The 13898-nt window shown below is 45.1% G+C and overlaps 1 long non-coding RNA gene and 1 pseudogene across 1 annotated transcript; both read left to right on the plus strand.

Annotated features, from left to right (window-relative positions):
* Positions 1-986: 986 nt before the first annotated feature.
* Positions 987-8326, plus strand: LOC124649578 (annotated as a pseudogene).
* Positions 8327-8385: 59 nt separating this feature from the next.
* On the plus strand, positions 8386-9432 carry LOC124649579. The gene is made up of 2 exons (XR_006986698.1): positions 8386-8610; positions 9034-9432. It is a non-coding gene; the product is annotated as an uncharacterized LOC124649579 (long non-coding RNA).
* Positions 9433-13898: the final 4466 nt, after the last annotated feature.

Below are 13898 nucleotides of genomic sequence, written 5' to 3' on the forward strand. Positions count from 1 at the left end.
TCAAGGAGAAGTGGCCGTTGGAGGATCGTTGGAGCCCAATATTCATTCAACAAGACAATGCCAAGACTCATGTCTTGCCAAATGATCCCGAATTTTTAAAAGCGGCTGCTGCAGGTGGTTGGGACATTAGACTAGTTTGTCAACCTCCAAACTCACGACGACGGCGCATTTTAACCGTAGAGATTACTCTCTCATGTATGGCTGTTTAAAAAAAAAACACTGCTGTTGTGTGTATGGCTGTTTTTTTTTTGTTGGCTTGCACGTGCATAAGTTTAGTTGGCAACCGTTAAGTTCTTCAACACCACCTTGTGAAAGACTCTAAAACAACCAAAACCACCTTATATTCTTCAGAATTCAGAACGAACTCTGACACTTTAAATTATGTAGTTGTACGATGTAACATAAAAAAAACTCTTAATTTATTACAGTACCCGCATTGTCGTTGAAATAAAGAGAACCAGTGTCCCAGAAAACAACCAAAAACAAACGATCCGTTTTGAGAAAAAATCAGTGTAATTCAAGTAATATCCATCAAGGTCCCAGCATTCTTCTTCGAGCTTCTAGGCCAATCGTGTCCACGCCGTTGCTGTCGCGACTGTGTCCGACTTGCGAATAGGAAACGAGAAGAGTCCGCGCGGGGGCTTTGATGCATAGTACTCCAGTTGGCTACTTAGCCTGCTTCTTGTGTAGGAAATTTCCTGGCTCTTTTCCTCCTCTCATTTCGCGATCTTCAATCGGCCATCCCCACTCCAAGCCAATCAAAGTGTCAATGGACGGTTCTCAATCGCGCTGCAGTCTTGTGGATGCCTTTCACACGGGTCCAAGCCAAACTGGACACGCCATGCGAAACTGAGCCCATTGGAAAGATAAATACTAGAAGATCACAACCTAGCTCCACGCAGAATTGATCCCACAAAATATATCCCGCACCATAAATTCATTGAGGTCCCATCGCTCCCCAGTCTTGAGCGCGAGCTGCGGCGGCCATGGCGGCGCTCGGCGGCTTGCTCGCCGCAGCCATCCTCAAGGTGGTGGCCGACCAGATTGGTTCGGCAATTGGAGGTCAGATCATGATGCAGAAGAACTTCGAGAAGGAGCTGAGGAAGATGAAAATGGCTCGGAGTCCGTCGAGGCGGTGCTCAAGGTCGCCGAGAGGCGGTCCATCACCGACGAACCGACGCTTCGTGGCTGAAGCGGCTTAAGGACGCCATGTATGCCATCTCCGACATGATTGATGAGTTCGAGGCTGACACTGAAGCGATCTCTAAACCGTCTGCTCGGAAGGTAGCCCCTTCTCTGCAATCTGTTATCAATATCTGCCACGAGTTAATTACATATGACATACCGTTTTCTTAAATTTTGTTAAACCTTTCGCATTCTGAATCTGGATTTCTTACAATTTTGTTCTCCCTCTGTTTTTATGTAGTTTGATTTCTAGCCTTCTTTTAAGTCAAACACTATCAAGTTTAACAATAATTATTAGAAAAAATATCAACAACTGTAATATCAAATACATATATTATGAAAAATATAATTTATGAAAATTTGAAAACTGTAACTTTTATATTGAAATGCTGATATTTTTTCCTAAATATTTAGTTGAACTTTAAAAAGTTTGACTTTGACTAAACCTAGAATGCGGATTAATAATAAACGGAGGGGCACTAACAGGAGTTATAGGGTATGACACACTAGTAGAAAAAACAGACATCAGTCCCAGCCGGTAACGGTCTTTCGTTTCGGTTGCACAACCGAGACTATGCAATCGGGACTAAAGTTCTACATGCGTCAAGCGCTAGGATACGGCCGTTTCTCGCCGCTGCAGAGAAAATTTCTCTGTCACTGCAGAGGTTTAGGGTTTTATGTTTTTCATTCAACTCGACGCTACTACATAGAGCAATGAAAGAACCATTACACAACATCATCATGAATATAGACATCGTCATGGATACAATCATATAAAATATAAGTCCTCTTACGATCCCTATTGTCTAAATACAAAGTTTCGAGAGTATTCTCCATTTGGAGATATGACCTCTATAAGTAAGAATCCCGCATTCTGAATCTGGATTTCTTACAATTTTGTACACCCTCTCGTTTGTGTTATACCGTTCTTTACATAAATTATGAATATATAGTTTGTGACAATTCAAAAACTGTAACTTCTATATAGGGATGTTGATTTTTTTTTCTAAATATGTAGTCAAACTTTACAAAGTTTTATATTAACTAAACGTAGAACGCAGACTAATTATAAACGAAGGGAGAACCAATAGGAATTATACGATATATGACATGTCTCTTTAGAAGGCGCGTCTATTCATGTTTTTGCCGAACTTTGTACCTCTATGACACTTGCTATACTTGTATTTGTACTATCATATTGCATTACTTGTGATTTCACACTCGTACTGAGTAAGAAAATCAAATTTCTTGCAGTTATCCTTCAAAAAATATTTGGCAATTATGATCCCTTGTATTACAATTGTTCCCAAGATTACAATGGCCAATAAGATGGAGAAAATGAGAGAAGATCTGGAGGTGATAACAGATCAACACAACAAATTCAAATTAAATGAAGGGACTAACGTCAATGAGCCACACGCAACCGACATACGGGAAACATCGTCAACCTTGGAGACACAAATTATTGGAAGAACCGAGGAGAAAGAGGAAATTTTGGCCTCTTTATCCGAGAGCATGACAGAAGAGATCACAATCCTTCCTATATATGGAATTGGAGGCATTGGCAAGACAACCTTGGCCAAAATGATTTACAATAATACCCTGTTCAAAGAATACTCTAAGGTGTGGGTCTATGTGTCCCAAACATTTGATTTGAAGAAAATCGGGAACTCTATCATAACACAACTATCAGAAAAAGAGATGGAAAGTGACTACACTGAAGTTGAGATGATACATAAATCACTTCAAAAGCTCATCGCCAATAAGAAGATTCTAATTGTTTTAGATGACCTATGGGAGGGTGAGGAATTTCATCTGGAAAGACTCAAGGTTATGCTAAGTGTTGGGAAGGGTGGTAATGTGGTTAGTATTGTAACCACACGCGATGACAACATTGCAAAAAACATCTCTACCATCAAACCATACAAATTAGCACCATTGACTGATGATATCTCGTTGGTCTATAATAAAGCAAAATAGTGCATTTGAATCTAGACGCGATAAAGAACAATTAGAGGAGATAGGGAAGGTCATTGCAATGAAGTGTGCTGGTGTGGCTTTAGCAGCTAAAGCACTTGGATACATGCTGCGATCTATGAAGATTGGTGAATGGGAATCAATGAGAGGCAGTGATATATGGAATGTATCTACTTTGAAAGATACATCTTCTACGCAAGTTCTTGCGTCTTTGAAGTTGACCTATAGTGTTATGCCTTCATATTTGAAGCTTTGCTTTGCCTATTGTGCAATATTTCCAAAAGGTCACAAGATAATTAAAGGTGATCTTATTCACCAATGGGTGTCTCTTGGTTTCTCTACTTGTCCGCTTGCTAAGAGATATATTAATCAACTTTTGGGACTCTCTTTCCTTGAACATTCGAAGTCACCATCGGTGAGTTTATGCATACCTTATGCGATTGAACAATTGTGTTATTTTCTTTGAATAGTTGTTATGCTACGCAAGCATATAGTAACAAATGTAGTGATGGCTAGTAGAAAAAGGTAATGTCCTGTTGTAGGAAATGTCCACCCTGGGGTCTGAAGTCAATTTGCACCCATATATGTAACATACAAATTTGCATAGACAGTCTCATCTCTTATAGAGCTGGGTCCTTGTGCTTATTGTCACTATATGATTACTTGGTTCAAGAAGTTAAACACTTTGTTCTTCTAAAATATTAAGTGTAAATATACACCAGGTTATATGATTTTCGATGTGGAAATGTTACAGCTAAATTTACCACAAAAATTACTATATTGTATTTTTACAAACATATGACTAAAGAGGTAATGAGAAATATTTTCTCAGATGACCCTATCGATGCCGAAAAATAAAAAAAGCAACAGAGGTAATGCTAACTTGAGCAATTTACGATAAATCCTCACATTCCTTAGCAATCAACGCCTAGTCCTCGGTCGTGAAAAATACGTACATTCCTTGCAATAGAACAACTCTATTATTTTTAATTTTGTACGAATGATATTTTTACTATCAAACGTAAACATGACATTATACCGAAAACCGCATAACAAAAAGTTCAAGATTATAGTGCATGCCCTTCTTCAAAGAAGGTTCGGTTTAGAATGTTGCAATTCGTGGATTTTCCCTTTAGCATTTGAGACTAGATCGTACATCAAACCGACACCTGCATACTGCCACACTTACACACTGGTCCCTGTTATAAGTTAGGATTGTAAATCGTGATATGCCACTTAGGCCTTGTCTGGATACAATGTTTTAACAAAACTGGTTTACCTTAATCCAGGGCAACCGTATAACTAACAAAATCTCCTTTTGGCTGCGCCATTCAAAACACACATAAGGAAAATTTGGCTTTCACAACCCATGGAATTAGAGTTATGGGAAAAACGGATATTCATTGTTTTTCTGAAAACGCAGTTCAGGCTACCCCAATTGTTGCTAAACAAACTTTACAAACCTGATTTTCCATTTCCGGAAATTATTTCCAAAACAAGTTTTCCTAAAAAACTATTGCCAAAACTCTCTATCCAAACGAGCACTTAGGTTTTCCCTGGACAAATGGAGGAACAATATGTAGAGCTTAAGAAACCACAAGGTCACCAGTTCTGGTTTATTCCGGTCTGACCAGAAGTCTGGTCTGGGATTTTAAACTATAGTCAAAACATAGTGGCTTGATCCAGTATAATATTACAAGGGAAAGTATTTTTTTGTTGATTTACTCTTGTCCGCCCTAATAAAATAATAGATATTATAATTTGAATCTTAATTATCCAAACTATGTAAATTTCTTTCACGGTGACACGGCAAAGGTTTCTGCACACAAGCCTAACTAGCACGAAAAACTGAATTTTTTGGGAAACTCGAAAATAAAATAAAGGCAAAGTAAGGGGAAAAGGGAAAGGAATCTGACATATAAACCTTTGTGTAGCTTTTTTATGCCTTCATACCTTTCTACAAATTCTGATTTATCATAGATGATTTTTTCTCTAGTTTACATAAATGATTTGTGAGTTTTGTAGACCTGTTTTATCGTATGATTACTTTCCATTCTTTGGTTTTGCTAGAGTTCTCATATATTTGGAACTATCTTATTTCTTCAATATGATGTCAATTTATCTGCGATGCATTGAAAAACACCATCACGTCAGCCAAAACTGCTTTGCACTTGTCCGAGAAATGAATTGTATATAGTCGTGACACTTAAGAACGTAATTATCTAGTTTTATAGTTTACAGTTTAGGGACAAAACCTAGACTTGGGAAACAGCAGAGAAGCACAAGTAGAACTTACTATTCAATAATGAATTTAATTCACAAATTGTCTTAAATGTAAGAAGCTTCAAAACCTGACGCTCCAAAATGATTTTCTTGCGTACTATGAAACTGTATGATGAAGATACTACATTGTTGACCATGCATGATCTGGTACACGATTTAGCAAGATTAGTCATGTATGATGAAATTAAATTCGTTGGTAAAGGCGGCAATATTGAAGGAGACTGCTACCTTTATGCTTTGCTTGACGATTGTAGTAAGCCATTGGGCTTGGAGTCATCAAAGATAAGGGCACTCCGTTTTATGAACTGTGACAAAATTGAACTTCATGATGATGCATTTTCATCTGCTAAGTCACCGCGTGTCTTGGACTTAAGTGAGTGCTCCATACATAAGTTGCCAGATTCTATTGGTGCATTGAAGCAACTGAGGTATCTTAATGCTCCTAGAGTCCAATATGTAACCATTCCCAATAGTATCACCAGGCTCTCAAAGCTAATGTACCTTAGCCTTCATGGATCCCCTGCAATCTTAGCACTACCAGAGTTAATTGGAGAAATTGAAGGTCTCGGCATATCTTGATTTGTCCGGTTGTTCAGGAATTGAAAACTTGCCAGTAATCATTTGGGAGGCTAAAAGAATTAGTTCATCTAGATTTTTCAAATTGCGTGTCTCTTAGAGGTATATCAAAATTCTTGGGAAACCTCACACAACTGGAATATTTGAATTTATCTTACCGCACAAATATTGGAGAGCTACCGGAAACTCTAGGCAACCTATCAAAACTTGAGTATTTGAACCTATCTTCAAATGACAGCTATTTTCAGAGTAAGCCAAAATTGCCGAGATCATTTGGGAGTCTAAAATATTTGGTGCATCTTGATCTATCAAACTGTTGTGTAACCGATTGTCTAGATGACCTGTTGGTTGGTCTTTCCCATCTCCGGTATTTGAATTTGTCTCGGGAGTAAGGCAAAATTGCCGAGGTCATTTGGGAGTCTAAAATATTTGGTGCATCTTGATCTATCAAACTGTTGTGTAACTGATTGTCTAGATGACCCGTTGGTTGGTCTTTCCAATCTCCGGTATTTGAATGTGTCTGGCCTGAACATTAAGCCTCAAGATACCGTGGATAGTTTTTTTAATCCCCAATATAAAAAGAAGGCAGATATCATGAGCGATCTCATCAACTTTATATGCAGTAACCTTTTCAATCTGGAGCATTTGGATTTGTCTGATAATTTTTATATTCATAGTGTACCTGAAAGTATTTGCAACCTAAGAAAGTTGCATACATTGAACCTTTCAAGATGCACTTCTCTTAGTGAGCTACCAGAAAGTAGTATACGTACAATGGATAGTTTAAAGCTTCTTGATATAAATAATTGTCGGGGAATCTCCAAAGGCCCTAAGGTTGGTAGCAGGTGTGACGTATTTACCACACTTTAGGGTCCAACATGGTGATGATGGTCACTCTAGTAGCAACCTCGTTCTCCTACAACACATGGATAGTGTGATGCTCAAGTTGACTGAACTTGAAAATGTGAAGTCCATAAAAGAGGCACAATGTATTAATTTGATGGGGAAGCAAAAACTTAAGGACCCGAGACTGAAGTGGACTCGAGATGCCGAGAGATTTGTGGATGACAAAATTTTGATGGAAAATCTGATGCCACCAAGCACATTAGTGTGGTTGAAGATATGTGGTTACAGCGGTGCCAGCTTTCCAAGCATGGCTAGTACCGGACCAACTCGCCAAACTTATTGTATCTATATCTCGCTGGCATGGCAAACCCGGAAGAGTGGACCACGTCACACCTGCTGGCGAGCAGCACATGCTTGAACGGTTGGAAATTCATGATTGCCCCATGTTAAGGATTGTACCACTTCCTCCTAAATCTACCAACCGGGTGATATCAAACAGTGATAATGTGCTATCATCATGGGAAGAGTGTGCCACCTCCTCTTTTTCTCCTACTAGGCTGTCGGTTAAAAACTGCAACATACCTCTGCATCGGTGGAGGTTGCTTCAGCACTTCCCTTGCCTCACCGATTTGCATATTAAAAGCTCGGCCGATCTGACCGGCTCACTCGGAGGTCATCCGGCGTCTCTCCTCTCTAGAGACCGTACACCTAGAAGACCAAGACTTTGAAGAGCTGCCAAAATGGCTAAACAAGAACAAGTGGCAACTCGAAGAACTACGTCTGTTGGGTTGCAGCAATATGGCATCGCTGCCGCACTGGTTAGGAGAATTAACCTCCCTCAAAGATCTTGTCCTGATGCACTGTGCTGTCTTGTGTTCTTTGCCGGAAAGCATACATCAACTCACCCGTCTCAAGATACTAAACATTACTGGCTGCCCTGAATTAAATCAGTTGCCTGAGGGCATGGAACAACTCACCAACATCCAAACACTAGTTATTTGTTCTTGCCCTAACCTAAAGCAGTGGTGCAGATTAGAGGAAAACATGAAGAAGCTGGCTCACATAAAAGAAAAGGTATGTGTCCTAATCTTATTTTATTTTACGTACTCTCTCTCCTTTTCTTATATTAGAATTTACTCTGTCTTGCATTTCTTACAGAGGGTTCTTTCATGCAGAAATGTCTACATATTCATCTTCTTTGTCTTTAAATTTTCCTTTTGTTAAACACCACTTCACTTTCATGGACGAATTTCCTGGTTTCTAAAGTACATCTAGTGATAATAGCAACTAACATTGTAACGATCGAAATAGTAACCTGGGAATTCCTTTGCAGTGCCGGCTAATCAAAGAAGTTTCATTATTTACTTTGCAGGCCATTCCCTAGAGGTGGTTGAACTAGACAGTGTATACCGCACATCAACGCCCTGGCTGTCACCGTCAGCCAGATGACGGCCCCCAAGGCTCCCATGCTAGCTGCAACTGCTGCGTGCAGGCCAAAAAAGGGAGACGCGGCACTTGTGCCTGTCGATGTGTCTGACGAATTCGAGCCCGACACTCCGGTTTCAGGTCGCCAACATTCCTCTCCTCGAAGATGCATGGGCATGCCGCCTGTCGAGCAGGTCGTGCTCTCAGCGCTGGGCCAGAAGGGCCTAGATCCAGCCAGGTGGGTCATGTTGTTGCATTTATTACTCCAGGCGTGAATTAGAGGAGAACATGATGAAGCTGGCTCACATAAACGAAAAGGTACGTGTCCTACCAAAGCTGGCTCTCTGTAGTACTAATCTTATTTTATTTTTACGTACTCTTCCCCTTTTCTTATATATTAGAATTTATTATTTCATACATTTTTTACAGAGGGTTCTTTCATGCAGAAATGTCTACATATTCATATACTTTGCCTTGACATTTTCCTTTTGTTAAACAACACCTCGTTTTGCAAAATATAGTGGTAGAAAAAGATGATTTCTTTGGTTTCTAGAGTACATCTACTGGTTATAGCCACTAATGGAATGATAAACATAGTAACCTAGGGATTTGTTTGCAGTACTGGCCAGTGTATCACACTTGGAACCATCTGAATGTAACATTTGCCTTGCGTATACAGCTTATCATTCATATGAACTAGAACCCAAGTTGATAAAATTATTGTTATTATTCGTTTTGCAGCTTATTTACTAGGACCGTGACCTAGACAGGTTATACCCACAGCAGGCTGCAAAATTTAGGGCATGAATTACATTGCAAGGTTTCGTTCAGGATGAATTAGATTCATTGAGTTGAAGGAGGACCATCACGAGAAGTGGAATTATGATTTTTGCTTGCAAACTGGAGGGATATAATTTCTACCATAGTTTGTTCGATTGAAAGAAAGCATGAATGTCAACGTGATGATTGTAATCAAACAATTTTTAATGTCCTGGGGCTCTGTTAGTTTGATCCTTTTGTAACCAAACAATTTGTAATATCTGTGGCATCCATCTTTCCCGTCCTGATGAGTAAGATACATGCAACACTCGCTCAGCACTTATAGAGCATGGCACTTCCTTGTGATGATCTGGTGGTACAGTATCTATTTGAATGTGTACTGGTGTTTTGTGCATTGGGTAGGGGAACAGAAAATGAGCATGCCCGAATCAGACTGTTGTTGTGTCTCGGGTATTAGACTTATTCTACCTCATCTAGTGTCCGAGCCTGACAGAACACCATTCAAGCAAAAGAACATATATGCTATATATCTAACAAACTGGAAACTGAATCTCAAAATATGTATACTCGTCATTCATTTTCTGCAAAAATATCATCAACCTTCAGAAACCCATTCGTATGTTGTGGAAGGAAGAAGAAACTTACAGAGCGATCTTGAGTTCGCCAGTTGCACACGCCGGTTGTCCTTCCTGTCGTCGTCCATAGAGTCCACACGCCGGTTGCCGGCTGCAGGTCCGACGAACTCAAATGGGGATGGAGAACGAACAGCGACTCGCTACCATGCCGCATCGTGTCCAAGCCACAGATTCTGGCACCTGGCAAAGGGAATAGCGTAACATTGAGCAGCTGCTCTGTTTCGCGCCAAGAAACAGGGCAGGGCGCCGACAAATCCACAACTGGCGTGCTAACCCCACTCAGATCTTCATTGGGTCGGCACACCTGCTAGGAGTGCAGGACGCGAGGTGAGGATGCACTTCCACTCGCGCCGCCGGCCGGTTTGCTGTCTTCCTTGGCCGGCCGGAAGGAGAAGAGATCCAGCGGCGACGGTCCTGCCTCCGACGCGTGGTACTTTTTGTCTCGCCTCAGTTTGTCCTACATTTTTTTAAGTTTGTACACTCCAATTTTGTGTGAGATAATTTCTAGGATGTTTACGTGTAGGATCCAAATACCATGGTTTAAGAGCGTAGCCGTGTTCCGTAAAACCTAAAACGTCCCTAAAGATGTTAGAACTGAACCGGAGGAAATGACCGTTAGGAGGTCTGGCGACTGCTGGGCGACCGCGGGGGCGATCCCCGCCTGCCGGCCGCCCATGACACTTCGACGCCGTCCGGCTCAACGGAGCTGACCCCTCAAGGTCGGTTCTGGGTGTTGGCCGACGAGGATTCAAGTTCAAGTTCAGAGGCCGAAGACGAAGCGGGTTGTTCTGGAGTGCGTTTAGATACCGGCCTCTGCCGTTCTCCCTCCTCGAAATAGGCTTTCGCCACGCTTTATAAATAAAGCCGCAACGGCCCCGATACAAGGTGGAGAGGAGAGCCTCTTACAAAGCAGATCAAAGAAAAACAAAAAAGAACATAGAGACCCCAAAGTTGCACGAGACCGAGTCAAAACGGGGCTCCACAACGACGCCCCCAAGAGGGAAAACGACGCATTGCGCCGCCGCCGTCGAGACCACGAGGTCAAGGGTTTTCACCCGGAGCCGTACCGCGGGGCGGATACCCACAACGACGCCCCCCAAGTGGGTTGCGATACCCGCAGGCACCACCGTCGTTGGCGCTGAGGCGCTGAGCTTTCGCCCGGAAGCATCCACACACCACGCCCGCTAACTCAGTCGCTCGCAGTCCCTAAGTTGGGCATCCCAAACACGATTTGGGGGTTGCCGAGGCCGAAGCGTCGCCAACACTAGGATCCCCCACCGTCCGCTCCACGCCATCCTCATGACCGAAGAGATAGACCACCACCACCGCCGCGTTGCCCGCCGAAGAGCCAACCGCGCAGTCCACCTTCCAGGGCCGCCGCCCCGGCATCCCCACGAACTTGAGCCCATGGATTAACCAGCACACCGCAACTCGAATTGGGCAGGGTAGGAAGGCACCATTGACAGCAGCCATCAAAGCACACGGTAGCCCAAGGGAGGGGATCCACCCTCCGACACCCGAGGTGCCCGCCGTCCGGACGCAGCAGCATGGTCAATGTGGCCTAAATCAGGCTCGGCCGCCTGCCAGGCCTCGATCATGCCCACTAGCCATGCCACCACACTGCTACGCCTAGGTCACCGTCGCCATCCACCTGCAGCACCGGGCCGGACCAACCCTCGCCACCATCGAACCGCCACGTGCTAGCCAGACACCATGAGCGGCATCGCCGCAACCTCACTCCTCGCAAAACGGCCTTGGCCGAGACCGCGCACCGCCGCCAAGAAGCACCCTCGCCACGACGCCCGGGGACAGAGCCGCGCCGTTGTCGACGCCGCCATGCCGCCGGTCAAGCCGGACACTTTGTCGGCATCGAAGAACTCGCCGCCGAGCTCGAGCAAGAACCTCACCTCGGCCCTCCCGGACAGAAGATGGACCGCGCAGCCGTACTGCCGAGGACCGCCGGATCTGGGCCCACCTGGCCCAGGTCTGGCACCAGCGGCGGTGCAACCTGGGAAGAGCCCTGCCGGCGCTAGCCACCTCCACGGCCCGCCTGGCCCTGGACACGACCCGCCTGACCCAGATCGAGGCCCGCCTGGCCCAAACCCGGGCCGCCGCCGCCAGCAGCCTCCTCCACCGTCGCCCTCCGCCATACCCTGCGCCAGCCCGCACCTCCGCCGAGAACAGCCGCCGCCAAGCCTCGCCCTCGCCGCCGGACCGAGCTCCGCAAGCCCCTAGGAGCACCGCCGCCGACCGCGCCTGCCTCGCGCAGGTCCCCTGCGAGCGGGTAAAGAAGGTCCCGCCGCCGCCATCACCGCGCGGGCTTTGCCCGGCGGCCCTCGCCGACGGCGGCGGAGGAGGAGGGAGGTCGAGACGCGCGCGTGCTAGGGTTCGCCCCTGGCGTCGCCCGCGGGAGCGACGCGCAGGAGCAGTGCGAGGCGTTTTTTCATCCCTCTGCCGTTCTCCCTCACCGGACGATGGCAGGGATCTGATCGAGTCCGCGTCTAGACTGGCCCGTCGTGCCGAGAAACGCCTCGACCGGCAGAGACGTCAACGCCTTGCAGCACGGGAGTTCTCATCTTCATCACGCAAGGTACGATCCCTGACTTCTCTGTCTACGTCGCCGGCCAGCGGAATCTCTCTGGTTTGTCAACCTTGACTGCCTATTCTCGAGCCTACGTCGTTCCCCATCGCCGCCGATGATGTTGCGGGGTGGACGGTGGTTCGGCGACAGCATCGATCATCCGATTTTTCGAAAGAAACTTCCTCTGATCCGAATAACCGCGGATTTCAAAAAAGAGCTACTGGGCTCTTTTGCGAAATTGAACAATAACAGGGCCCGTGTTCCAGGCGGCCTAGTCTGCTAAACGCTGCCCTTCGTGAGGCTTGCCGATCTAAGGCCCAATCTCTTCGATCGTTGCCCCAAAAAATACCTATAGACACTGACATCGCTGCTGAGCGTGCTTGGCATCGTAAGCTAGGGTTTTGGTGGGCACGGGCGAACTCTTCGGCTCGTGGCGGTGGTGATCATGTGGGCGGCGGAGAAGAGACTGATCTTGCGATGAGCAATGGTGGAGGGGGCTTCGGTCCTGCTCGGGGAAACAGCCCTGCCAGGGGTCACGGTGACCGTGGTGGCCACAATGGCCCTGACCGTGGCGCAGGGTTCAACGGCCCCGGCAATGGTTTCATTGGCCCGTCGGGGTTTACTTCTGGTCAAGGTGGAGGATACAATTCTGGTCGACAGGGGAAGGGAATCTAGCGGCACAGCTGATGATCGGGACCATGGTCAGGGGCAGCAATTCTCTGCGGATTTCGGGTCTGATTTTGGACAGTTCAATAGAGGTACGAATTTCAACAAGTATCATCGCAATGGAGGTAATCAGCAATACCATCCTAGGAATTATGGGAACAACAAGCCAATAATCGGTATGGGTACAATGGTGGTCGGTATGGGTACAATGGTGGTCGATCCAATTTTAATCAGTATTGCAATCATGGAGGAGGAAACAATGATCGAGTGATTCAAAATGGTGCAAGATTTGCTGGAATAAACCCGGATTTGCTTAAAGAAGCTATGCAGGGGGTGGTTGCGGTATTGGTTGCAGTAGCACAGGAGGAGGGGCTGAAGGGGTTCCACCTTCAGCTTTGGGTGTTGCGGTATCGGCGAAAGCACAATCTGATGCTACCGTGGTACATCAGTCTCAAACTTTGGTCACCGGCTCGCACCAGGCTCAACCTATGAAGTTGGACTCCGCGATGTTGCCAAAACCTTATGCTCCAAATCCTGCTAAGAAGGCTAAAAAGGCTGATAAGAATCCATGTTTTCGGTGCAAGCAACCAGGTCACCAAATTGATATATGCAATGCGTCTGTATGTGACATTTGTGAGTCACCTAATCATATTTGTAGTGCATGTCCTCTTCTTCAGGCTCCTAAACCATCTGTCACCATGTATGGGCATGCGATCGAACATCTCATGTTCTTTGAGTTGCCCACGGGGGTACATACAAGCCAAAGGTTGACAATGTGAAGCTGGTGAAAGTGACTGTTGAAGGTGACCCTATGTCCATTCTAGAAACTGCAGAATGTTTGAGGAGGATTGTACCTGTGGGGAATTTTCAATGGGAGATCTATAACTTTCAAAATAATATTTTTAGGGTCAAATTCCATAATAAGTCTGAAGCTCAGTGGATGA

This window comes from Lolium rigidum, chromosome 4 (genome assembly GCF_022539505.1).
Source record: "Lolium rigidum isolate FL_2022 chromosome 4, APGP_CSIRO_Lrig_0.1, whole genome shotgun sequence".
Lineage (NCBI taxonomy): Eukaryota > Viridiplantae > Streptophyta > Magnoliopsida > Poales > Poaceae > Lolium > Lolium rigidum.